At 40.3% G+C, this 26,580-nt stretch overlaps 1 protein-coding gene across 5 annotated transcripts in view; it reads left to right on the top strand.

The window, feature by feature from the left end:
• SUPT3H (SPT3 homolog, SAGA and STAGA complex component) overlaps nt 1-26,580 on the top strand; it is a 433,324-nt gene that overhangs the window by 177,107 nt on the left and 229,637 nt on the right. The window contains exon 1 of one of the 5 annotated variants that reach the window (XM_054722657.1): nt 18,265-18,272. The exons of the other annotated variants lie outside the window; for them this stretch is intronic. The gene's annotated coding sequence lies outside the window, so the exon portion shown is untranslated. Of the gene's footprint in view, nt 1-18,264; nt 18,273-26,580 lie in introns of those variants that run through there. 5 annotated transcript variants of the gene reach the window in all.

Raw genomic sequence — 26,580 nt, 5'->3', positions numbered from 1 at the left:
GCAAAATGCGGCCCACAGCCAAGCCTAACCCGGAAATGGTGACTGTGGGCGCCAGGTAATGATGTCAGTAGCAACGCCTGGCTTCCTCTCCCTAGCGACTAGCCTCCTTGCAGTTTCTTCAGCCCAGGACCACAACTTGCTTTATAACCAGATGGAAACATTTACACTTTAACCAAATGTCTGTAAAGCATTTTCCTGTGCCTCATCTCATTTGATCCTCACAGAAGTCCTGGAGTAGGTAGATAGGAGATTTGGTAGAATCCTGTTTTCTTTTCATTAGCCAGAAAATGGAGATTTAGAAAGCTTAGAAACTTGACCTGACTGAAAAGAAGTAAGAAATAGTGGACCTTGAAAATGACGTCAGGTTTTCTCACTGCGCAGAATATAATCAAGCACTGCTGCAGTTAAATATTTTACCCTTTGTTCTCCCTGTGTGATCTACAATAATAAACTGCTTCGTGTTTATATTTACTGCTGTGTTGCTGAAAATTACCTGAAAGGGAAGTAGGGGTATTTCACTGGGCTGGAAAAAGTTTAGCTAAATCAGAAAGCAGGTTTAATTAAGTAAGTTTATTCTATAGATATAAAAAGCTAAGTAGACTCGCACATGCGCGATACATATAAAGCTCTTGCTGGTGCCCATCACACGCGTGTGTTTCGATCTGTCATTGTCGATCATGAATTTGGTTGACACTTGTATTATAGAGAAAGGGCGAATAGCGATATTAAAATATTTCTTCTAATTAATTTCCTTTCAATGTGCACTAATTTGTGCACCGGGCCACTAGTATCATTTATAATAGTCAACATGTGGGAAACAATGTCATCATCTGAATTTTATTATAAACTAGAGGCCTGATGCACGAAATTCGTGCAAAGGGCTTGGTCCTCGCTGCCCTGCCTGACTTGGCCGGCCTAGCCTTGGAAGGTCATCAGGATGGTTTTTCTGCTGTTCAGTCTAATTAGCATATTAGCTCTTTATTATATAGGATAAAATGTGGTATATTTGTTCAAAGGAATAGCATTTTGCCATAAAAGGGAATGACTTACTGATAACATGCTACAACATAAATGGACCTTGACACATTGTGCTAAGTGTAAGAAATCAAGCATAAATGCTGCATACTATATAATTTACCTTATTAAATGTACAGAATAGGAAATCTGTAGAGACAGGTAGTTGATTATTGGTACTCAGGGGTAGGGGAATAGTTAGGATTGGTAACAGGAAGGGTGAATGACTTAATGAATAAGGGATTTCATTTTGGGGTGATGAAAATGTTTTAAAATTAGATTGTGATGATTTCACAACTCTGGAATATACTAAATATTACTTAAATATACACTTCAAGTGGGTGAATTTTATGGTAATGTTATTTATACCTCAATAAAGCTGTTAAAAATAAATTTTTGTATACACTGGTGACTTAGTTGTCTGGGGCACATCACATGACTCATAACTCCATTTTAACACTGCTATTTTTGTGACTTGACTTCTTTCTGCTTGTTTTGTCTCATTTTTCTCCTACGTTCCTCTCCATCCCTTCATGACTTCATCGTTCAGAATTCCCCCAAAAGGGATGATCTCATTGATTTGTTAATTGCCATCAGTGGTAGATGGCATATAATACTGATTTTTCCATGATCAATTTTCATGACAGATAGTTTCTTTTTAAAGTAATTTATTGAAGTAGAAATATGTATTGACTTAGAGAAATAAATAAATAAAGTCTAACTAGAACAAAAAACAGTACAGCTTGTAAAAGAGGTAGTCAGATGGCTGATATTTGTTCCAGACTGGTATAGCACATGATACGTTTTCAATCAGTGGTCTTTAGTATTACATTCTCCTAATTTTACAGATAAATTATTGCTTAAATATCTATACAAGGAAACCAAGAATTTGAAATGCAAGGTCATATAACTAGGAAGATAGTGACAAGGACTAGATTTCAGTATTCCATGATAAGCTTTTATTATTATTACTAGAGGCCTGATGCATGAAATTTGTGCAAGGGGCTCAGTCCTTGCAGCCATGGTGGCTTACCTCAGCCCTCGCAGCCCCGGCTTTGTCCAGAAGGTCATCTGGCTGTCCTGTCTAATTAGCATATTACGCTTTTATTATTATGAACTAGAGGCCCGGTGTATGAAAATTCATGCACTGGAGGGGGGTGTCCCTCAGCCCGGCCTGCCCCCTCTCACAGTCCAGGAGCCCTCAGGGGCAGGAGGTGACCCAGCGATCAGGGGAAGGTGACACCTCCATCACACCTCTGCTGCTGCCACTGCTGGCAGCGCAAGCCTCAGCTGGCCCTGGTTACCTGAGCCTCGGGTGGCCCTGGGCAGCTGGGCAGCCGCCATCCAAGGCTTGCCTGCACCTCGGGCTGGCCCTGGGTGGCTGGGGGGCTGAGGGAACTGGGGGACTCCGGAGGCAGGCGTGCAGAGTGGCCAGGCACACCTGGGGGTGGGCCCAGCTGTGCCTAGCACCTGCCGCCCTGGCGGGGCTGAGGGGACTGGGGACCACCATCTTTGAGGGTGTGGCAGTCAATTAGCACATTCCCTTCTTATTGGCTGTGGATGCTGCCATCTTTGTGAGGGCGTGACAGTCAATTAGCATGTTGCCTCTTTATTAGATAAGATTATTATTATTTTTAATAAATTTAAAAAAAACTTATTGGTATTTAGGGAGGAAAGGAGGGAGGGAGAGAGAGAGAGAGAGAGACAGATCAACTTGTTGTTCCACTTATTCATTGGTTGATTTTTATATTCCCTGACTGGGAATTGAACCTGCAACTTTGGCATATCATAGCAATGCTCCAACCAATTGAACTACTCAGCCTGTGCAAGTCTTTTTTTAATATATATTTTTATTGATTTCATAGAAGGGAGAGGGAGAGATAGAAACATCAATGATGAAAGACAATCATTGATCAGCTGCCTCCTGCAAGCCCCCTACATTGTAGGAAAGGGACCTCTGTGTTCTGATCTCCAGCATGGTCGGCTTTTGATGGAATTTACTGAATTTCCCTAGAACAAACAATGTAGGGAGGAGAGAAGAGGAACAAAGAACTGTGCACATGGGACAACATGGTGGAAACCCCCAGGCGTCCGCCTCAGCTAGACAGGGTAGGTAGAGGCAGCTAAAAAGGCTTCAGCCCAATTTTTTTAAATGGCCCAGTGGGAGACAGCAATACTTAGGCAACTTATGAGGAAACAGGTGACCTAACTGCCTCTGCCTCTTCCTTCCTAATAGTACTCAGCCAATGAGCAACCGGAGGAGGGACTGAATAAATAGGCTATGTTCCCTGCCCCACCTGTGTGCCTGTGCTTGTACAATGGGATGGAGTGTTGCTCTCGAGAGACTATTAAAGGTCTCATTTTTTCCATATATCTGTCTCCTCAGAGTCCATCATTTGAATTAGGACAGGAGAGCCATTTCTCACAGTCTTTACTGTCCTTTTTTCATATTTTGTGGTGTTTGGTTACTTGGGCATATGTTGCTCCATTGCTTAAACTTACTGCTTTCCTCTTGTGTTTCCTTCGGTCTAGTCTACTTCCTGTTGATTTTGTCAATTTTCCAAGAAAATAAATATAATCTGTTATATTGTTCTAGTGGCCCAGTGAACGAAATTCGTGCACAAGGGGGACGGTTCCCTCAGCCCAGCGTGTACCCTCTCCAATCGGACATCCCTCTCGCAATCTGGGACCATGGCTCCTAACCACTCACCTGCCTGCCTGCCTGCCTGATTGCCTCTAACTGCCTCTGCCTGCCTGCCTAATTGCCCCTAAACCCTCTGCATGCCTGCCTGATTGCCCCTAACCTCTCTGCCTGCCTGCCTGATCGCCCCTAACTGCCCTCCTCTGCCAACCTGATCTTGCCCCCAACTGCCCTCTCCTGCCAGCCTGGTTGCCCCCAACTGCCCTCCCCTCCTGGCCTGATCTCACCCCCAACGGCCCTCTCCTGCCGGCCTGATTGCCCCTAACTGCCTCTGCCTTCCTGATCACCCCCAACTGCCCTCCCCTGCTGGCCTGATCTCGCCCCCAATGGCCCTCTCTTGCTAGCCTGATCTCTCCCCCAACTGCTCTCCCCTGCTGGCCAATTTGGTTCGGATTGGTTGGTTTCTGTGCCAGTCAGTGTCTCCAGGCCTATCTCCAGGCATGATCAGAGAGGCAGGGCTGATCAGCAACCCCCATGGAGGCCTGGGGAGAAACAGAGGTGCAGCTACTGGTGAAGCCTGGAGAGAGAAGGGCAATGGCTGATCAACAGCTGCCATGGAGGCTGCGGATCAGACCCTACTTCTCACTTCAGGCCTCTCTCTGGGCCTGATCCGCAGCCCCCTCGGCAGTCAGTGCTGGGTTGTTGCACCCGCACCAGTGGCAGTCAGTGCTGGGTTGCCACAGCAACCCAGCACTGACTGCAGGACTAACTTACGGTGTTCGATCGAGCCTTCGATGGATCGTTACGGACCCTGGGTTTTTATATATTAGGATTGTAGAACAAAGCTATTAGTTGGTCTACATTATTATCTATTGGCTTGTCAATAAATATATGCCTTTAGAGTAAGTGCTCATCCCAGTTAGTTATGACCCAGTATCCAGATTATCAGTGTAATGTAAAGTGTCTGTTTCATTCATTGCCTTATTCCCAGTGTCTAGACCCGTGGTCAGCAAACTGCGGCTCACGAGCCACATGTAGCTCTTTGGCCCCTTGAGTGTGGCTCTTTCACAAAATACCACAGCCTGGGCGAGTCTATTTTGAAGAAGTGGCATTAGAAGAAGTTTAAATTTAAAAAATTTAGCTCTCAAAAGAAATTTCAGTCGTTTTACTGTTGATATTTGGCTCTGTTGACTAATGAGTTTGCTGACCACTGGTCTAGACCAATACTTATCCCAATAAGGTGGTCAATAAATATTTGTTGAATAAATGAGCTACTGCTGAGGATGAAATTGAATGTAGCTGTTACACTTGTGATGGGGGATGATATATAATATTCAGAATATGACCTTACTAAATGATACTTTTAGGGAACTATGCAGTTTCTTGATCTTACTGAAGATCTAGAGTAGCCTAATACCTCAGAGCACTGATCCTGGAACCTGAGTCATATCTTGAATCACAACAGGCAATTTTACTATGTTTGTGACCTTGAGCAGTTTACTTACTCTGTTAGTGTTTCACTTTCTTTTCCTGTAAATGGATATAACGGTTATCAACCTCATTGTATTGTTGTGGGGATTAAATAATTTAATCATGTCAGGTGCCTAGGAAGAGTACTTGGCACATAGGATGATGGGGGGTTTCATAGTTGTTGTTGTTATTATTATTATTATTATTGATTTTTGAGAAGAAATAACATTATTCAAGTCAGATACAGAATGGAAGTCAAAATCTTCAGAGCCTGTAATCACTTTTATCAGTGTAATTTTTTTTAGGCAAGCCCTTTCCCTTTTTCTCCCCTCCCCTTTATAAAAGAAGGAACTAGCCCTGGCTGGGTGGCTCAGTTGGTTGGAGCATCATGCCCTACACCAAAAGGTTGCAGGTCCTATTCCTGGTCAGGGCACACACCTGGGTTGCAGGTTTCCATCCCTGGTTGGGGTATGTATAGGAGGCAATCCATTGATGTTTCTCTCACATCAATGTCTGTCTGTCTATCTCTCTCTCTCTCTCTCTAAAAAAAAAAAAAAAAAATCAATGAAAGCATATCCTCGGGTGAGAATTTCAAAAACCAACTAAATAATAGAGGCATTTAAAAATTAGAAATCACTTTGGAATCTTATAAAACACTTTAAAGTCAGTAGGGAAAAGATGTACAATAAAGGTTTGCTCTGTGTCAGTTTCATCCTAATTTCCCTTTGTGGTAACTACTTTGTCTATTTTCTATTTTAAATTCCAGGCCCTTCCCTTAGATCACAGGCATGCATAGTGCCCTTACCCCTCACATCTTTGATGCTGTCATTCATATCTTTTTAGGGGAACCTTTAATTATCAATCCCAGAACATCCTATAAATCTTCATTAGGAAATTCCTTCTGAACTTTTGCTGAAAAGTAGTTACTGTGCACTGTGTGTATAGCAGCTGTTTGCCTACGTTAAAAAAAAAGTTGACCGTTTTAATTTGCTTTAAAAATATCCACTGGCACTGGTTCTCATTACAGATGTGTGGTTGTAACATTTCATTTTTAAAATGTGTATCCATCTTTTTTCAGTTCTAAAGGAGTCCAAAGAAACCATCTAAAACCTTAAAAATAACCACTAAACCTACAGTGTTTCTGGTTTTTAAAAATTCTCAAGGGAGGACATTTTTTATCTTGGACTTAAGCTTCATACAGGGTGGCCCATTTAAAAGAGGCCCTGTACACAGCCACATTATTAAATGGGAACTGTTTTAAATGGGCCACCCTGTAAATCAGGATTTTTTTTTCCAATGGATATTTACTTCTTTGAACACTTGTGAGTTTAGTTAAAGTGTTCAGTTACTGTGCTTGATAAGCAGCCTTGAAATTTAAATTTGGGGCACCTAGGTGACATTGACACCTCTGGGCTCAGAGACATTAGGAACTTTGTAAGTTCATATTTTGAGAGATCATGTTTGGGTCTTTGAAAAGTTGGCTGACATTGTATGCGAATCTCCTTTTTCAAAACATGTTTGTAATGGATAAAAATACAAATAAGCTGAAAATGGACACTTTAACATAAACAATAAGATAGCTTTGGACTTTATTTTACTGGGAATCTTTAAAAATAGAAAAGATGTCCACTTTTTTTGGAATAGGTTAGGGTCAATAGTTCTTAATATTTTAATCAGAATTTCCAAACATACATTATTCTTTTCTATTACAAAAAAATAAGTCTGTGCTAGAAATGAGTTAGAAATGTTTTATTTGAACCCTAGTGTGTCTGATCCAGTTTTGCTCAAGCCCGCCCCCCAGATTTGCAGGGCAAAGAACAAGAATTTAAATGAAATCCCATGTAAGGGAGGGCTCCCTGCAGAGGAGAGGTGGGCAACCAATTGATGTCATCATAAATATCACTGAAATCACCAGTCATAACTGGAAGACAAGGAAGGAAATGGATCCTGGGCAGTATTTGAAAATGGTACTTTGTAATGCAAGAATTCTTTGCATACATGCTGTCTCAGGGGAGGATTTGAGAACCTCTGCATTTCTACCACTAATCCTCCCAATTCCCTAGAGCAGTGTGCATTTCTCAGGTCAGTAGTAACACAGCCTACAAACCTTCATGGCATTCTGATGCAGTAGCCTTTTGTTTTGAGAAATGTGGAGAAGTATTTCCCCAGGACCCAGATGATATGAGTTATGTGCCAGTGATGAGTGTTGAAGTTGTCGTGTTTGTGACATTCAAGGCTCAGGGTAGAGTTCTCTCTTACCACATCTTAAGGTAATAGTGTTAAACCCAAGTATAAATTTAATTGATTGATTGTAGAAATCTCAAGTTCTGCTTTAAATATAAACGGAATGAACCGTGTCTCAAAATTGGTACCCAGTATACCTCTCCTAATTTACCACCAAAGGGTCTTTAAAAAAAAAAAAAAAAAAGAATAGCTAATTGATTTTTTAGAGAGAGAGGAAGGGAAAAGAGAGAAACATCAGTGTGAGTGTTTAACATCTATGGGCTGCCTCCTGCACACCCCCTACTGGGGATCTAGCCTGCAACCCTGGCATGTGCCCTGGCCAGGAATCAAACCAGCAACCTCTCTGTGCAAGGGACATCGCCCAACAAACTGAGCCACGCCAGCCAGGGCCAAAGGAATCTTTTAATAAGTTTTCCTAACTCCAAACTAATTTTTGCCCAAACAAGTTTTTATCATAGTATATTAGTACATTATAATAGGTCATTATAATCTTGGGACTATGGTTAATGGCTAGAATTAGAACCTACCACCTTGTTTTAATTCTACACATTATACAAAAGATTACTTTGGGGAAAAGGATTAGAAAGGATTCCAGATAAAGTGTTTGTATAAATTGGAAACATTAGAAGGAAAAACAAAATAAGGAGTTGTAACAGTTAAATATGGCCTAGATCAATCAGCTTCCTCCAGGCAAATGTAAAGAAACTCAAATTAAAGTTTTCTTTCACATTCCTAGTAAACACACATTTTCAGAGATGTTCTATTAAAACACAGACTGAAGATAATAATTGCTATCCTATAATTCGAATTCTTTTTAATATTTTAAAAATATCCTACATTGTATAAATCATCGTTTAATAAATAATCAATATATACTTTTAAAATAACAAAAAAGGTAATCTAACAATTCTGTGGTAGCCTTGATGTTGCTGACCTACTTTATTTTTACTGAATGGCCTTGATCCAAGACAATGCCCCAATTATTCTTTTTTTTTTCCTAAAGAAGTGAGACTGTGCTCACATTTAAACCATTAGCATACCATTTAATGAAAATGTTAAAGCATAACAACTGTAAGAAAGAGCTCTTGAGTAAGGTAGTTATGCTTTCATTTGCTTTAAGAAAAATATGGTTTCTTTTATTCTTTAATGTAAAGCTCCATCTTGAAAAAGAAAAAAAATTGACATGGATCCAAATCAATTTCCTGGTTGCTTATGTTACCTCCATTTGGAAAGAAGGTGGTCTTAGTGGTCATTTCTTGAATTACTGAGGAGCACACGAGGTGTAATGAGAAGAGATATACCATATGGACATTGAGGAGACCAGGGTCCCTAATTGCAACAACCAAATTAATTACTCCTCTGCTTTATTTAGGAAACTCACCCTGACACCAAGAGGCAACAGATAAATAAGTATGAGCCTATCTTTCCTTCTGCGTGTTAGCTTTCTATACAGCCCAGGAACATCTGGTTTGAGGTATTGAGGGGAAAGGACAAGGAATGACTTGTTTGTTAGCCATATCATGCAAAGAAAATCAATTTAATTTTAACATGACAATTTTAACTCATTGTTCATTTTGTTTCTGACTTCATATTTTTGTTGTTCATTAAATGGTGACATGGTTACTTGAGTACTATAGTAATAGTCTTACAAAGTGAAAAACATTATTAGTACTTTATGTTTGTGTATCAGTTTCTTGGGGCTTCTGTGACAAAGTACCCAAAACTGGGTGGCATAAATCAGCAGAAACATATTTTCCTACAGTACTGGAGACTGAAGTCCAAAATGAAGGAGTCAGCAGGGCCATAATCTCCATGAAGGCTCTGGGGAGAATCCTTTCTTGTCTGCTCTAGCTTCTGGTGTTTGCAGGCAGTCCTTGAAATTTCTTGGCTTTTAGATGCATCACTTCAGTCACATTGCTTCTCCCTGTGTGTCTTCACATAGTCTTCCCTCTGTGTGTCTGTCTGTGTCCAAATTTCTCCTTTTGATAAGGATGTCGGAATATTGAATTAGGGCTTACCCTAATGACTTGTTTTAGCTCCATTGCCTCTGTAAATACAATGGGGGTTGACTTCCACATTCATTTTTGATAACCTGTAACTGTTTTTTATCATTTTAAATGAGAGTATACAATATTTCAAAAATTGGTAAGCTGTATAGTGCAGCTTAAACAACAGTATACACTTAACTGCGTGTTGTTTTCTACGTATTTTGACAAAATAGTAGGTGTTGTTGTTTTTTCAGAGAGCGGAGCAGCTTTCTTGCATATACTAATTAGATGGCAACTATGGTAGGAGTTCTCATCATTCTTAGATCCTGGCTCAAGTACTTCTTACTCAAAGAAATCTTTCTTGATGATTCTAACATATTTTCCTCTATAATACTCATAGCAGTACCTACTGTAGTCACTCTAAGTTCATGCATTATTTGGCATTGGTGTTTGATTATACTAGAGATTGGCAGAATATGGCCTGAGGGCCAAATGCTGACAGCCATGTGCTTTGTACATGGGTAACTAAGAATGGTTTTTACATTTTTAAATGGTTGGGAAAATCAGAAGAGTAGTAATATGTTGTGACAGAACCATTATGTGAAATTCAAGTTTTAATAATCCTATATAATAAAGAGGTAATATGCAAATTGACCCTCACACCCTCACAAGATGGATGCCTATGACCAGGCCGGCAGGGGGGTTAGTGAGGGATGACCAAAGGGCTGAACAAGCAGGCTGCGTGGGGTGACCAGGCCTGCAGGGGAGTTAGTGAGGGATGACCAGACAACTGAACAGCAGGCTGCATGGGATGACCAGGCCGGCAGGGAGGCCATGAGGGGCAACCAGGCCGGCAGGGGCAGTTGGGGCAATCAGGCTGGCAGGGGGGGGCAGTAAGAGGTGACCAGGCTGGTGGGCGGGGGCAGTAAAAGGCGACCAGGCTGGTGGGGGGGCAGTTAGGGGTGACCAGACTGGCAGGTGGGGGGGAGGCAGTAAGAGGTGACCAGGCTGTTGGGCGGGGGCAGTAAAAGGCGACCAGGCTGGTGGGGGGGCAGTTAGGGGTGACCAGACTGGTGGGAGGGGGGGCAGTTGGGGGCGATTAGGCTGGCAGGGGGAGCAGTGATGGGCAACTTGGCTGGCGGGGGGGGGGGCAGTTGGGGGTGACCAAGCTAACGGGGGGTGGCAGTTAGGGGTGACCAGGCCGGCAGGGGGGGCAGTAAGGGTGACCAGGCAGGCAGGTAGGTGAGCGATTAGGAGCCAGTGGTCCAGGATTGTGAGAGGGATGTCCGACTGCTGGTTTAGGCCCAATCTGGGATCAGGCCTAAACCGGCAGTCAGATATCCCCCAAGGGGTCCTGGATTGGAGAGGGTGCAGGCTGGGCTGAGGGGACCACCCCCTCCCCCCCCATGCACGAATTTCGTGCACCGGGCCTCTAGTCATTAATAAAGTTTCACTGGAACATAGTCATGGTCATTCATTCATTTATGGATTGTTGATGACTGCTGTGGTGCTAAAGTATAGTTGTGCATTTGCAACAGAGACCTTATGGTGCACAAACGTGAAAATATTTACTATCTGACCTTTTCAAGAAAATGTTTGCTGACCCTGGATTATGCCAGTAGTTTATTCCCAACCTGTTAGACTACCTCACACATTTTTTAAAAAGTAGATAATATAATTTTATGTTTGACTAAAAGGGACAGTTATAATTGTTTATGTGTATGCTCATTTGCCAATATGCTCTATATTATTTTTAGAGTTCACAAGAACTGATGTTGTTCATATTTGTGTTCCTTAGCTTTTAGGAGAGGGCTTACATCTTGATGTTCAATGAATATTGTTAAACATAATTGAATTTATATCTAAATTAAGGTGTATGTTTATATACGTACATATGTATATGTGGTGGATATTAATAACCTCTTAACTAATGACAATCTAGAATATTTAGATGATACAAATATCAATGTTTCATGATTTAAAAATATAAATATATATTTATAAATATTAATATTTTTCTTATTCCAAAAGTGCTGCCAAATGTTCAGAAATTAAGATTTTTAGAGAGAAAATATATAAGGGTTTTAGCTCTCAAGTATATGTGATGTTTAAAAAATTGAGGTAGTTATACTGAATGGAACCAAGGTTTTTCTGTTCTGTTATTCTTATAACATGTACTAAAAGTGCTAAGACAACCTGGTTAGTCTTCTTCTCCCTCACAGATTCCTCACCCCCAGTCTGCTCCAGGTCTGGAATAGATTGTTGTAGGCTATTGCATGTTAACAGCACAATAGAGATGACACCTGTGTAAAAAAATAGTGAGGGTAAACAGATTACTTTCTTTTTTTATTTAAAGTTAAAGGGTAAGTGTATAGAAAATAGTATTTCTGCCCTAGGAGGTTTGGCTCAGTGGATAGAGCATTGGCCATCTGACTGAAGGGTCATGGGTTCAAATTCAGTAAAGGGAATGTACCTCGGCAGGTTCAATCCCCTGCCCTGGTGGGAGGCAGCCAATCCATGTGTCTCTCTCACTTCAATGTTTCTCTCTGTCTCTCCCCCTTCCTTCCACTCTCTCTAAAAAATCAATGGAAAAACATCCTCAGGTGAGGATTAACAAAACAACAACAGCAGAGAAAATAGTATTTCCTCACTCTGGCACTCTCTATTCTCTTCTTTTGTTTTTAAACAATAGTCTTTCTTTCACTTAACTTTTTTCACTTAGGGTTTTAGGACCACATATATAAGTAGAAACTAGCTATCTGAATTTAATGAAGAATAGTGCAATATGAACAAATTAATTTTAAGTATTAAATATTATTTTGAGTCATCCAGCTGTGAAATATATATTTAGACAATCACCTGAATATAATTTCATAGCTTTTTGAATCATTGGAATGAGAGGGAGGAATGGAGAGGGAACTCCCTGAAGCTAAGAGAACGCAGATTGTGTATCTAATATTCTAGCTGCTTATCAATACTAAGGGAGACATCACACTTGTTTGAATCTTGGTATCCTCCAGGCCCCATGTCATAGGGCATCACACTTACTCCTTTTTCCCTCAGAGTAGTGGAGATTCACCAAGGGATTTGAGATTTGAAATTTGTTCTAGTTTTTACTTCTATAGGAACATAAGATTATGGAAATTAGAGATCCCAAATTCCTGAAGTTATTTGGGGAACTCCAGGGCTGTGATTTTTCTGTTTATCCAATTCTTTGTGCATGTTATGTGCATGGTATTGGTGCCTTTAAGCTGGGAATAAAATTTCACTCTGAATATCATAATTATGTACCTAGTTAACTGGCCTGTGCCCAAGTATCAGTTTTAATCATGTGTGATGAGATTAACCCTATTCTTATTTTTTTGGTATTTCTACATTGGAAAGCATAAATTTTACCAAGTTTTAACCTTGGGAAGTTTTACATTAATTACTGGAATGATTTCTGAATTTTGTTCCAGAACTCCATTGATTTATACATAAATGTACTATGGATTTTCCCAGTTATGCAGTTTTAATATTGACAATTAATTCTTGATACTTAAAATATTAATTTCATGTGGTAAACTCAGCTATTTGAATGACTAGGAAGAAAGCTAGTTATTTACATTTGAATTGGAAGATTTTTTTTATCCTTCTGATAGCATTTGATGTTTCAGTTCTCCAGATTTTTCCTCTTAATCTTGTAAATTCAACTATAGCCTTTAAACATTGGTTTACTTTTCTGCATGTTCCACACTTAATTAATAAAAGGTAATTTGTAATTTATCTAAGTGTCATCCAATAACCTACTGTAGCCACCTTCTAGTTGGATATATGCTTATGTGGTCTTAAATTTTTAATTTAATTTTTAATTGTGGAAGTTTAAATAAATTACATTTGAGGCCCTTTCAGTTTCTTTGAAAGACAATATTATAGAGTAGTCAGGGTTTTGATATTTAGAGTTTACAGTTAGACTGGTGAGAGGTGGAATTCCATTTGTTTCACTAATTAAATTTGTGACTTTGGGTAATCTAGTTGACCTGTCCATGCCTCTAAATGGTAATAATAGTACCTACCTCATAGGGTCATTTTGACATTTAAATCAGTTCAATAGTGTCTAGCAAATAGTAAATTCTCATTATGCAAATATCATGTACTGATTGTCATTTTCCTCATTACTGTTATTGATTATATTGATTCTAAATCTTATATCCTTTCAGATTCATTGTTTTTTTCTTTTCTTTTTCTATATTTACTGATGTTAAAAATAGCATTAATTTGGTACCTTTTTGAATAATTTTTACCTGTTCACAAAAGCATACCAAATATAGTAAGATTTTGAATATTTTTTCCTTATGCTGTGATTTCATTTGGTAAGAATTTATTGGATTTGCACTATCTGCTATTTCATTTCTTAAAGATGAAAAAGATCAGGTCTCTATCATCACCTAATTTAGCACTTATTTTTTTTATGTTATACATATGCATGTACAAATTCTAAGGGTGTATAATTAGTTCTTGTGACAGATGTTAGAGATGATTTCTGGAAGGGGAAACATTTGATCAAGATCTTAAGAGATATGATGGTATTAAACAGGATATGAAAGGTGCTGGCAGATTAAGGGGTACAACAAAGCCTTCTAGGTAGAGGCAAAGGTGCAGAAGCAGTGAAGTATGGGAAATGTATGTGGGATTACAGGATAAAAGAAAAAATGAGGGCCCTTTTTCTTTTGCATCTTTGAAGTTCTGCCAATTACCTCTTACTATGAGAATGTTAAGATTTTTAAGAATACACTCTTTGATTCTCTGCCCTGGTATCTTCTACTGCATAACCCCATATTGTTGTCAGCCAAAGTACTACAATTATTGGCTCTTTACTGCTAACATTGTATCCACAAGTCACATGAATTGTAGGTATTTTTTTTCTCATCTAATACACAGCTACCTATATGCTGTAGGGTTTTAATTTGCTCTACCAGTATTTAGTTTGTATGCCCCCTTCAGTTGCACACTCTGGGGGAAATTCCTTAGAATCCGAAATCCCAGTGAAATCAGTGGGAGATGAATCCATCTAAATGGCTGTTCTTCATCACTGTATCCTATTCCATAAGAATGTTTTTTTCTTCCACAAGACTTTACTTTTGATCCTTCCCTTTCTCTATGATAAGTGCTATGTAAGCATCTAGGAGGGTAGATCTGTTATTTGTTGCCACAATAATGCTGTATAAGAAAAGGCCATAAATCTTTAGTAATAAAACCTCAGCATTATGTTCATGTGTCTAGCATGGTAGATTAGGCAGCCCCACCAGTGTTGACTGAGTTCTGTCATTTGTCTACGTGTTAGCTGACTGTCAGCCTATTCAACCATCCTGGGATGCCTCAGCTGGAGAACTGAGCTGACTCAGCTCTGCTTCAGGTGTCTGTAGTCTTCCAGCAGATTAGTTTGGGCATGTTTTCATGGCAGTGGCACAGTGCAAGAGCACAAGTTGAAATATAAGTGCTTCTTAGCCTCTGCTTGCTGACCTCTGCTAATATCTTATTGGCCAAAGTACATAACATGATTAAGCTCAGAATTACAGTGTGGAGGCATTTAAAGATATTTGACAATGAGAATTGATATAGTGTGTGGTGAAGAATTAGGGCTCTCAATGCAATATACTGCAGAGGAGCATCTAAATTAAACTGGGGATTAGGGAAAATTTCCCAAGAGTGGTACCCCTTGACCTAAATTTTGAAGGAATTAGTTGAATGAAAGAAGAAACAAAGACATATTTGGCAGAGAGAATATCACATACAAAGGCCCAAAGATGTGAAACTCATTGTGTGGTCAGCACTCTACAGGTAGTTTGATAGGTAAGGCAGGAAGAAAGCATGCGTGGTTGGAAATAAGTCCAGAACCAAAGGTAGAATCCAGATTTCAAAGACTTTTCTTATAATAAGCAAAGGAGTTAGAAAGTTATAGGATTCTGTGATAGTTCTAAGGCTAGGTGTTAACTGCTATTTTATTTATTTTTTTTTCCTTTATTAAGGTATTACATATGTGTCCTTATTCCCCCATTGCGCGCCCCCCCCCCCACTCACCCCCTTGGTGTCTGTGTCCATTGGTTAGGCTTATATGCATGCATACAAGTCCTTTGGTTGAACTCTCCCCCTTACCCCCACCCTCCCCTACCTTCCCTCTGAGGTTTGTTGGTCTGATCGATGCTTCTCTGTCTCTGGATCTGTTTTTGTTCATCAGTTTATGTTGTTCATTTATTCCACAAATGAGTGAGATCATGTGATATTTATCTTTCTCTGACTGCCTTATTTTGCTTAGCATAATCCTCTCTAGTTCCAGCCATGCTGTTGCAAATGGTACGAATTCCTTCTTTTTTACTGCTGCGTAGTATTCCATTGTGTAGTTGTACCAGTTTTTTAATCCACTCATCTGCTGATGTGCACTTAGGCTGTTTCCAAATCTGAGCTATTGTAAATTGTGCTGCTATGAACATAGGGGTGCATATATCCTTTCTGATTGGTGTTTCTAGTTTCTTGGTATATATTCCTAGAAGTGGGATCACTGGGTCAAATGGGAATTCCATTTTTAGCTTTTTGAGGAAACTCCATACTGTGCTCCACAGTGGCTGCACCGGTCTGCATTCCCACCAGCAGTGCATGAGGGTTCCTTTTTCTCCACATCCTCCCCAGCACTTGTCATTTGTTGATTTGTTGATGTTAGCCATTCTGACAGGTGTGAGATGGTACTTCATTGTCATTTTGATTTGCATCTCTCAGATGATTAGTGACTTTGAGCATGTTTTCATATGTCTCTTGGTCTTTCTTATGTCCTCTTTCGAAAAGTATCTATTTAGGTATGTTGCCCATTTTTTGATTGGATTGTTTATCTTCCTTTTGTTAAGTTGTATGAGTTGCCTGTAAATGTTGGAGATTAAACCCTTATTGGTGATAACATTGGCAAATATGTTCTCCCATGCAGTGGGCTTTCTTATTGTTTTGTTGATGGTTTCTTTTGCTGTTAAAAAACATTTTATTTTGATGTAGTCCCATTTGATTATTTTTTCTTTAGTTTCCATTGCCCTAGGAGCTGTATCGGTGAAGATATTGCTTTGGCTTATGTCTGAGATTTTGCTGCCTGTGGATGTCTCTAATATTTTTTATGATTTTCCCATCTTATGCTTAAGTCCTTTATCCTTTTTGAGTTTTTTTGTGTGTATGTTGTAAGTTGGTGGTTGATGTTAATTATTATTAATATTTGTATTTGCTTCCACACAGCTAGTCTTTATGAATATATTTAATAATATATAGGCTGGTGTTTGGAAGGTACATAGATGTTTTATGAAAATTTTAAACTAAACTTTTCATAGTATAATTAAAAGGTTAATATGAGTTTCAGTGATACTGTGTGTAAACAGCAATAAAAGATTTTTATTACATGCCAAATTTTAAAAGTTATAGAGTGTAATCTAAAATAAAGCCAAAAGATCATTCATATATCCTATATGTTTTTCTTTAGTATAATTGTTATATATAATTAATTTTTAACATCTTTCTCCTGTTACCACTTTTTTATCCATTTTCTGGAGAACAGACTTAAAATGCATTTCTTCTGGCATACTCAAATTTTATTTTGACTTGAGGAAAATTATGGTAGAACTAGAGATAAACTTTTTCTTAATATCCTCAGAACAGAAGTGACAGTTCATTGTCTAGTTTACATATTCTAGAAAGACAGTTGTCTTGTACATTTCCAGATTGAAACTAAAGCTCTTTGTGAAGGAACAAATGGAATGTATTATGTACTACAACTGGAATATTTATGCATTTTCCTGTTGGCAGTCATGAATATTTGCAAAATTAATTGCTTAATTGATAATATTACAAATTTGCGCTGTTTTCCATATTTTTGAATTTATAGGTTTATTTAGTCAGTATTATAGTATATGAGACTAAAACTGTTGTTTTAGGTGACAAATTAAATCCTGGAAACATAAGTACATTAGGAGAGAATATAGTTACAACAGTGGTATTAATTATTACCAGGTGGTTTTTCTAGAAGGCTATTTAAGGAAATATAATTAAGTTATAATTTTGGCATGAGTTTGCTTTATTTTAAAATGGTGGGGGCAGGGGGATTCTAGTTTTTGCACTCCAGTGAACTTGACATCAATCTCAACAAAAAATCTGGCATTTTTAATTATGAGGAAATTGCATGAGTTCACAGTACGTATCAGAGTAAAATGACTTCCCTTTATGATAGGGTAATGCCACAGCAGGATAGTACAAAAATTCAGCGAGATGTTCTTATGGGTGAGGTGGAGAACTGGAGTAAAGACAAAGACACCTTGACAGTTGCTTCACCATTTCCTAGCCCACAAAGTGTTGATCTGTAGTCCCAAGGTTATCTCTTAGCTACAGGGCTTCATATTGGGTTTGTGACTTCTTCAACACTTACATTAGAAGTTTTCATTTCCTTTGTTAGTTTAAAAGTTTTGGAATCTTTTTCTTTAAATATTATTTTGAGTGGGATGTCAATATATAAACTAAATAAATGCTAAGCTATTCTGTTTCAATGAGGATTGGAAATGGTGATAGTTACAAAAGGTCTATCTAAGGATATGCCATTTAAGTACCCTTTATTAAAGGATAAGAAATGAAGAGTCTTGCCGAAACCGGTTTGGCTCAGTGGATAGAGCGTCGGCCTGCGGACTGGAAGGTCCCAGGTTCGATTCTGGTCAAGGGCATATACCTTGGTTGCGGGCACATCCCCAGTAGGGGGAGTGCAGGAGGCAGCTGGTCTATGTTTCTCTCTCATCGACATTTCTGGCTCTCTATCCCTCTCCCTTCCTCCCTGTAAAAATCAATAAAATATTTAAAAAAAAAAAAGAAATGAAGAGTTTTTAACCTTGAAGACTAGTGAGGATGCATGGTTTCTTCAGGTAGATTAGTGGTTGCCTTGAGCTAGGGATGGGAATGTGGATTAACTGTACCAGGTGTACCAGTTAATAATGTGGGTTTTGTAATAAAAGAAAACAGGATAATTTCAAGAGAAACATAAAAGTGCTTTATTCAAAGTAATGTCCATCGCTAGCTACACATTTCCCCCATCTTTCATATAATTTGTGGATACCGTCCCAATAGAACTTTTCTTGTTTTGAGGCAAATCATTCAGAGACCCAATTTTCCACTTCTTCGTACATTTTGAAGTGCTGCTCAGAAAGTGCGTGTGCCATCTATTGGAACAAGTGGTCATCTGAAGGAGCGAGGTCTGGTGAATACATCGGGTGAATTAATACTTCCCAGGCAAGATCTTTTGACGAGTCTTTAACTGGTTTTGAAGTGTGTGATGGTGCGTCATCATGAAGCAAAATTACTTTGCTGTGTCTTCTGGCCCATTCTGGTTGTTTTACGACCAAAGCATAGTTCAAATTGATTATTTGTTGTCTGTAGCGATCAGTATTAATGGTTTCACCTGGTTTTAGAAGCTCATAATACACCACACCTTCCTGATCTCACCAAACGCAGAGCATTGTCTTCTTTCTGAAGCGATTTGGCCTTGCAGTCGATGTTGATGGTTGACCTGGATCAACCCATGATTTTGTGTATTTGGGATTCTCAAAATAAATCCACTTTTCCTCGCCAGTCACAATTTGATGCAAAAAAGACTTTCTTTCATACCGTTGAAGCAACATTTTACTAATGACTTTTTGGTTTTCCATTTATCTTTCATTCAGTTGATGTGGCACCCATTTTCCTTCCCATTGCTTGTAAATGATCGGAAATTGTTTGCTGAGCAACGTTTAATCTTTCTGCAAGTATTTTTTGAGTTTGACACGCATCTTCATCCCCAATAATGCTTGTAATTGTTAATCTTTAAACTTTTTCAGTTGACCTGGACGTTCTTTGTCTTTCACATCGAAATCATCACTTTTAAAGCGTTTAAACCAGCGTTCACAAGTATCTTGAAATGTAGCATGTTCACCACCAGCTTCCTTAACTATATGATAACTTTCAGCAGCACTTTTTCCAAAATAAAGTAATGAATTAAAAACTTACCGCAAATGCTCTTTTTTTGGCACGAAATTCGACATTTTTAAGTGTAAAAATATCTGTGATGTTAACACCTTCAGAAAGTTTGATATATGAAGTTTTGAAGCTTGCTGTCAATACAACAAAATAGCATACATATCAAATCACATATATAACAACATATGTGTAACTTCATCTATTTTAAAAAATCCGCATTATTAACCAGTACACCTGGTAAATGGGCAAGAGACATTTTTTTGAAATGATGGAAATATTCTAAAACTAAAAGGAAGTGATGAGTACAACTGTATAAATTTACTAAAAGTCACTGAATTAAATCCTGTTTACATGTGATTTTATAGTATACTAGAGGCCTGGTGCATAAATTCGTGCACGGGTGGGATCTGGCTGGCCCACCCCGATTGGGGCCAGTCAGACCAGGCTGGCCAGGGAGAGGGAACGCAGGAGGTTGGCTGGCTGCCCCCGCCCCCTATTGGGGTGGGTGGGGCCGATTGGGGTTGGGGCTGGCCGGGTGGAGGGGCCACGGGAGGTTGGCAGGCTGGCCCCTTCCCCTGGTTGAACTCCTGGTTGAGGGGACAATTTACATATTAGCCTTTTATTGTATAGGATAGTGCTATCTCAAGAAAAGTTTAAAATGACACTTTACCTAAAAAAGTTTTAAGCAGCTTTTTTCATATTTTTGAAGACCTGTCACATGTAAAAGATAGATGTGATATTTCATCTAGTTGTAGGTGACAAAATTAAGCCTCATGTGTGAAAGTTAACAGAGAAACATAATTTTACTTATTGTTAATGAATAGCTCTCCAAAAGTGGGAAAGACTTGGGGGGGGGGGTCTTTAAGAGGTTTAAATGACAATTTACCTAAGTATGCCAGGCACATGTAAAACACTCAATAAATGTTTGCTCATCAAAGAAAAATAGATGTAGGTAAAGTAGAAGTATGTAAGTATATATGTTTGCAGTGTGTTTGTGTGTATATATATACTATATATAAATGTGTATGTATAATTTTGAGAGAGAGCAAATGTTCCAAAATGATAACAGTTGGTGAATCTATACGAAAAATGTGTATTTTCATTGTACCGTTATTTTGTTTTTTTCTGTTGATATGAAATTTTTCAAAATAAAAAGTTAAAAGAGGAAAAAGGGAGGACTCGTGGTTAGGTTGATAGGGTTGTGAGAGCAGATTTTCTTAAACCCTATGAAACTTAATGAAATCATCATTCACTGTCTGAAATAGAAAAAAATGAATTTATTTTTCTTATTAAAGAACAATGTATGCTGGTCATACACAGTCTCTTAGCAGGAAAACTCCTCATCTTACTAGTGCAGGAAGCATGGGTTCAGGGGTTGGCGTTGTTCTGGAGGAGGATGTCATCTAGAAGCGAGGACTCGGATGAGACCGCTGCACTCAGAGGCAGGTTTATTGGCATGATTCTGTTCCTGACTGGCTTCCAGCAGTGAGGAGCTTCCATTGTGAGGAGGCCCAGTGGCCAGCTTAATACCGGCAGGGTGACTGCTAACCATAGCTACTGAAAACTCCCTAGTTTGTACAACTTTCAAAATTCTCAGCTAGTGTAAAATTTAGTGCCTGATATAGAGGGCCACAATAAATATTTGTTCAGTGATTAATAAGTTAAAAAAAACAATTGTTATTATTACACATCATCATCTCATTGTTTAAAACAGAAGAACTTTGAAGTTCTAATACCTAAGGCTGCCGCTTATTTTGGCTCCTCTCACTAAAGGTCTGAAGTCATATTGGCGTCCTTTTCCTTATGTCAGTTTTGCCTGAATTGATTTTTAATGCTACATAACTAAATGGGCTTAGAAAAATAATTACATACACAGTAAATACATTGAAAACCATAAGTTTCTTTCCTTCAGAACTACTCAGTGTCTAATATGGTAATATGCGTTGCAAATCTAGAAAAGACTAAAATATAAGGCATTTCCTAAACTCATTTAACTACAGAATACTTTTTGTCTGGATAAGATCAATTTTTCTGTACAGTTTGCCACATTTATCCATTTTAATTTTATAAATATCTGTATAATGCAAAATTCTATTTTTAAGTGACTTTCTCACAGTATGTAATTCATAAGCTTATTTTCGCTAACGCCATGGGCAAATCTCTTAACTTTATTGTGTCTTTGATTCCCAGTCCATGAAATGTGCTTGAAAATTTGGGTGAAATTTGTGATTATAGTGTGTCTATATCCAATGTTATAGAAGTTAATTTTTGACTGTTAACTTTCAACAACAATAAGATAAATTCTTGTGTAATTAAATATTTTCAAGGCCCACAGGGACTAAAACAACTTTTTGGAAATTATTGCATATTTCTCTAAAAAGCTTAAGATTTTAAAAATGTATTTATTGATTGATTGCGAGAGAGAGAGGGAGAGAGAGAGAGAGAGAGAGAGAGAGAGAGAGAGAGAGAGAAACATTGATTTGTTTGTTCCACTTACTTATGCATTCATTGGTTGATTCTTGTATGTGCACTGCCCTGGGAATCAGACCCACAACTTTGGTGTATCGGGACAATGCTCTAACCAACTGAGCTACCCAGTCAAGGCTTTGTATTTATTTATTTATACAATTTTAAATTTATGTTTTCATTACTGTTCAAAAACAGTATTATACAGGGTAGGGCAAAAGTAGATTTACAGTTGTTTGTATGAAAAATAATATAACAATCATACCTAATAAAAGGGTAATATGCTAATTGACCATACCTTCGCTATGCCCACAGCCAATCAGGGCATTATGCAAATTAACCAAGATGGCGGCCCCCACGAGCTGCCCTGCACCCCATTGCTGAGTGGCTGACAGACCCGGGCTGGCGGGAGGGGCGGGGCCTCCCGCCGCTCCGAACACTGAGCAGCTGACGGACCCAGGCCGGCGGGAGGTGCCCAGATTGCAGCTGGCATGGCGGGGCCAAGCCCCGACCCTGAAAGAAGGCGGAAGACGGTGGCCAGAGCCAAGGCCTGGGTCCCCCTGGTGCCAGCGGAAAACTGGTGCAGGCAGCTAGGTGAATGAATGTCTCGTACGAATCTTCGTGCAAACGAGCTTCTAGTAAATAATAATACAAGGAGAACTCTTTTACCTACTCACAACTATAAACTTACTTTCGTCCCACCCTGTATTAGTTTCAGGTATATAACATAGTGATTAGACATTTATATATCTTACATGAAGTGACCATACAGATAATCTAACACCACATATCTTACCTAATAATAGACAAATATGCAAATTGACCGTACCTTCGCTATCCCCGTGATTGGCCAGGAGGCGTGGGGGGGCACTCTTGCAGTTACCATATTTTCCGGTGTATAACATGACTGGGCGTATAAGACGACCCCCAACTTTTCCAGTTAAAATACAGAATTTGGTATATACTCGCCGTATAAGACTACCCCTCTTCCAACGTACACCAAATAAAAATTAAAAAAACATCAGATTTGATTTCAATATGGTAATTTTAATTCAAATGCTTATGACATGCAGGTACTTAGCAGGAAAACTGTCACTTATAAACATAAGGCTGTTTGTCATCAAACATGTAAACATAAAACAGTGCAAGTGGATTAAACTTTTCCTAATTAACTCTAAAGCTGAAAGGAAGGATAAGACAATAAACCCAGGGGAGCTGCCATGCTGTTTGTTTTCTAAGCTGTAAACCAAACTGGAACTGATGATGATAGGAGGAAGATAACAAACAATAGAGAGAGAGCAAGTGCCAGGCAAGGCCCTGGTGAGTTAGCAACTGCTGCTTCACTGCAGTCCTCAGGAGCGAGATCTGAGAGGCAGAGAAGGAGGTATGGTAATAGGATACAAGGGCGGGCCAGACAGGTGAAAGGCGTGTTTTTCTGGGTACAGCTCTATCTCTTTTTTCCATACCCCGGGCGTCCCAGACACCTGCAGCTTGCTCCGCCCTTCACATACACCTTCCTGGTGAGGCACCCACTCACCTTGTCATCAGGACCACGTTAAGTCACTTCTTTCCACGAATCCTGGTGAGTGGATTTTCTTCTACCGTACTTGTACAGCGCCCCCCCTTTCTGCTTTCATAAGGTCGCCTTGTATGGTGGGGGGAGCTCAAAAACGGCCTCGGCCCCATCCCCGCCGTATGCGGCGAGCACCCGGCCGCACTCCATTCATTTCAATGGAGCCGGACAGAGACCGTATGCGCCACAAAAAGGAGCTGACGGGAGACACTTGCGGTCTCCGTCCGGCTCCATTGAAATGAATGGAGTGCGGCCGTTTTTGAGCTCCCTGCACAGTATGCGGCGACCGAAGATTCTCCAGTCCGGCTTGGAAGTTTCAGCACCCGCCTATAAGACGACACCCAGCGTATAAGATGACCCCCGACTTTTGAGAAGATTTTCCTGGGTTAAAAAGTCGTCTTATACAGCGGAAAATACAGTACTTAGGATCATCAATGAACAAAACACATTAAAGGATAATTTTCATGTGTTTATAACTGTCTGGTTGCCTTAAATGAATGATCATAGCAAACTTATGCACTCCCCACCCCTTTGAACAGTGGGTAAATCATTCTCAACAGATATTGGGTAAGAATGACATAAGCAGTATGATGTCTGTGTTTGCAAGTGCTGTCTAGTGCCAGGTTAGCTGACAAGAGTGTAGTGAGGGCTGTAGCCTGCTATTCACTCTAATTCCAGTTAGGAGAAATTCCTGGGTATTATAGTAATACCTAGTTTATAAAGTATAATCAAATAAGTAGTTTGAAGGGAAAAAGGAAATTTTCTTTTGGGGACAGAAAGGCACCCAGGACCTTCTTACAATAAGCAGTAGTCAGTTGGTGTCCATTCAAAGTAATGTCAGTTACCTGAGGTAGAAAAATGTCCAAAAACCAGAAGTAATAAAAAAAAAGTAACTAACTCCCAAGACCACAGCAATTACTTAACCACAGCATCCAGAATAAGTTAACCACATTAGAGTTCGTAGCCAGTAGTAAGTACTGAAAGCAGCTCAGCATCCAAAAAGATGCATACATGGCAGTAAAGAAATGTCTCTTTGTCCTTTCTTTTTGGTGGGTTCATGGATGTTTTATGAGCAGGTCTGCTTGTGGGCCTTGTGTTCTTCCTGATGGGCCTAGCAGGTTCTTTGCCACAGATTTTTATCAAAATTACCCTCTTGGCTTCTTTTTCAGAATCTATTTTCCTCAATAATTCAATCAGCTTTATTGAGGTATAATCTAGAATAATAAAAGGTTAATATGCTAATTAGACTGGACATCATTCCGGACATCCTCCCTGATGAAGCTGGGGCCAGGGGGAAGCCAGCCCGGGTCCCGGGTGCCTTTGGGTGGCCTGGGGGAAGCCAGCCCGCCAGAGGCCGGAGGAGGGAAGCCCGGGTTCCAGGTGCCGGAGGAAAGCCAGTGTTGGCAGCCCAGGTTCTAGCAGCTGGGGGAAGGAAGGCCTACTCTTGCATGAATTTTCGTGTGTCGGGCCTCTAGTTAACTAATAAAATTGTAAGCTATTTAAAGTGTACAATGTGAGGACTTGGTATATGTATGCATTGTGAAAGGATCTCCTTTATTATAGAATCCCTTTCAGTCCTTCACTCTGTTCTTAAACAGGGCTTGAAAAGTTGAAAACAATTATTTTAAACCCAAAAGTGGACCCTATTTAATACACTGAAAAAGAATAATATAAAATCCTGTGACAAAATCCAAAAGTGCAAACACTTTTTTAAAAAATTCTTTAAGGGAAATGGAATATTTTCACATATAGAAACAAAAATAAGTTGTGTCCTTATTGCCCTTCCTTCATTTATTTTTATTCATCTTTTTCAATCTTATGCATATAAAACCTTCATCTCTTCTTAATTTCATAATTGGTATCCAATTACTCAATTTAGTACAACTTAATTTCTCACAAGAATTTTCTTATAAAAGTGATTTTTGTAAAATACAACTTTAAAATAATTATTGAAGGAGGGGAAACCAAGATGGCGGCATAGGTGAAACACCTAACCTGCAGCCGGGCACAACAATTTCAAAGGCACAACTAGAGGTCAGAACGGACATCGTCCAGAACCACAGGAGAGCTGGCGGACTGAAATGCCCACAGCTGGGGGGAAGGAGAAGGCCACGGGGACAATCGGGGGAGCCGTAAAAGCCTGAGGTATGGAGAAACTGGCGGAGACACGAGCACGCGCGCCTGCGGGGAGGATGGAGCCGGAGAGGAAGGGGCGGCTGACGGCCTGGCCGGCGTTCACTGGCAGGAAGGAGATAAAGGCTCCGGAGTGCGCTAAGCGCCGGCTCCGACTGCACTGAGCGCCAGTTCCGGGCGAAACCCTGGGAAGCCAGGCGCAGGCTGGGGGAATGAATCTGGGCTGTGGGGCGCAGGCACAGAGGAGCGGGGGAAGGCAGAGCTCCAGAGGCGCGCACGGGAAGGGGCGCAAAGGACGGACTGTTGCCTGCGCCACTGAACTGCCCTAGCGGGAAGGAGACATAAGCTCAGGACCGTGCTGAACCCCAGTTCCGACTGCACTGAACCCCAGTTCCGGGCGAAACCCTGGGAAGCCAGGCGCACGCTGGGGGAATGAATTTGGGCTGTGGTGGCGGAGGCACAGAGAAGCGGCGGCTCCAGACGCGCGCACTGGAAGGTGCGCAGAGGTCGGACTTTTGCCTGCGCCACTGGGTGGCCCTGCTGGGAAGGAGACAGGGACGCCAGACTGCGCTGAGACCCAGTTCCAACTGCACTGAAACCCAGTTCCAGGCGAGAATCTGGGAGTCCAGATTCATTAGGGGAGGGACTGGACTGTTTGGCAGTGGGCGAAACTCCAGGGCGCGTTTCTCTCAGAGGTGTTTGCAAGGAATACAGAGGGACACAGACACAGGAGCCTCATAGGGCGGGGCTGACAGGAAGCCAAGGTTGTAGGCTCCACCCTGTAGCTCCGCCCCAGCCAAGCTGAGCAGAAGCTTTTTCCTGCTGAGTGCCTCAGGTAGTGGCTGACCCACACTGCATTGGAGACCCAGAAACGAGGGCATCTAGTGGTTGGTGGGAGATGACACCAGATTCCAATCACTTGCATAAGGGAGGCACTCTAGAGGCAGACTCAGTGAGCGCCAAGGCATTGCTGCATCAAGACCCGGCCCACAAACATGTCTCCTGCACAGCAACTCTTCCTATATGGACAAAGAGGGTCCTCACGGCCA

This window comes from Eptesicus fuscus, chromosome 10 (assembly GCF_027574615.1).
Source record: "Eptesicus fuscus isolate TK198812 chromosome 10, DD_ASM_mEF_20220401, whole genome shotgun sequence".
NCBI lineage: Eukaryota > Metazoa > Chordata > Mammalia > Chiroptera > Vespertilionidae > Eptesicus > Eptesicus fuscus.
Note: the sequence above shows the minus strand (reverse complement) of the source record. Positions and strands in the feature narration are given on the sequence as shown.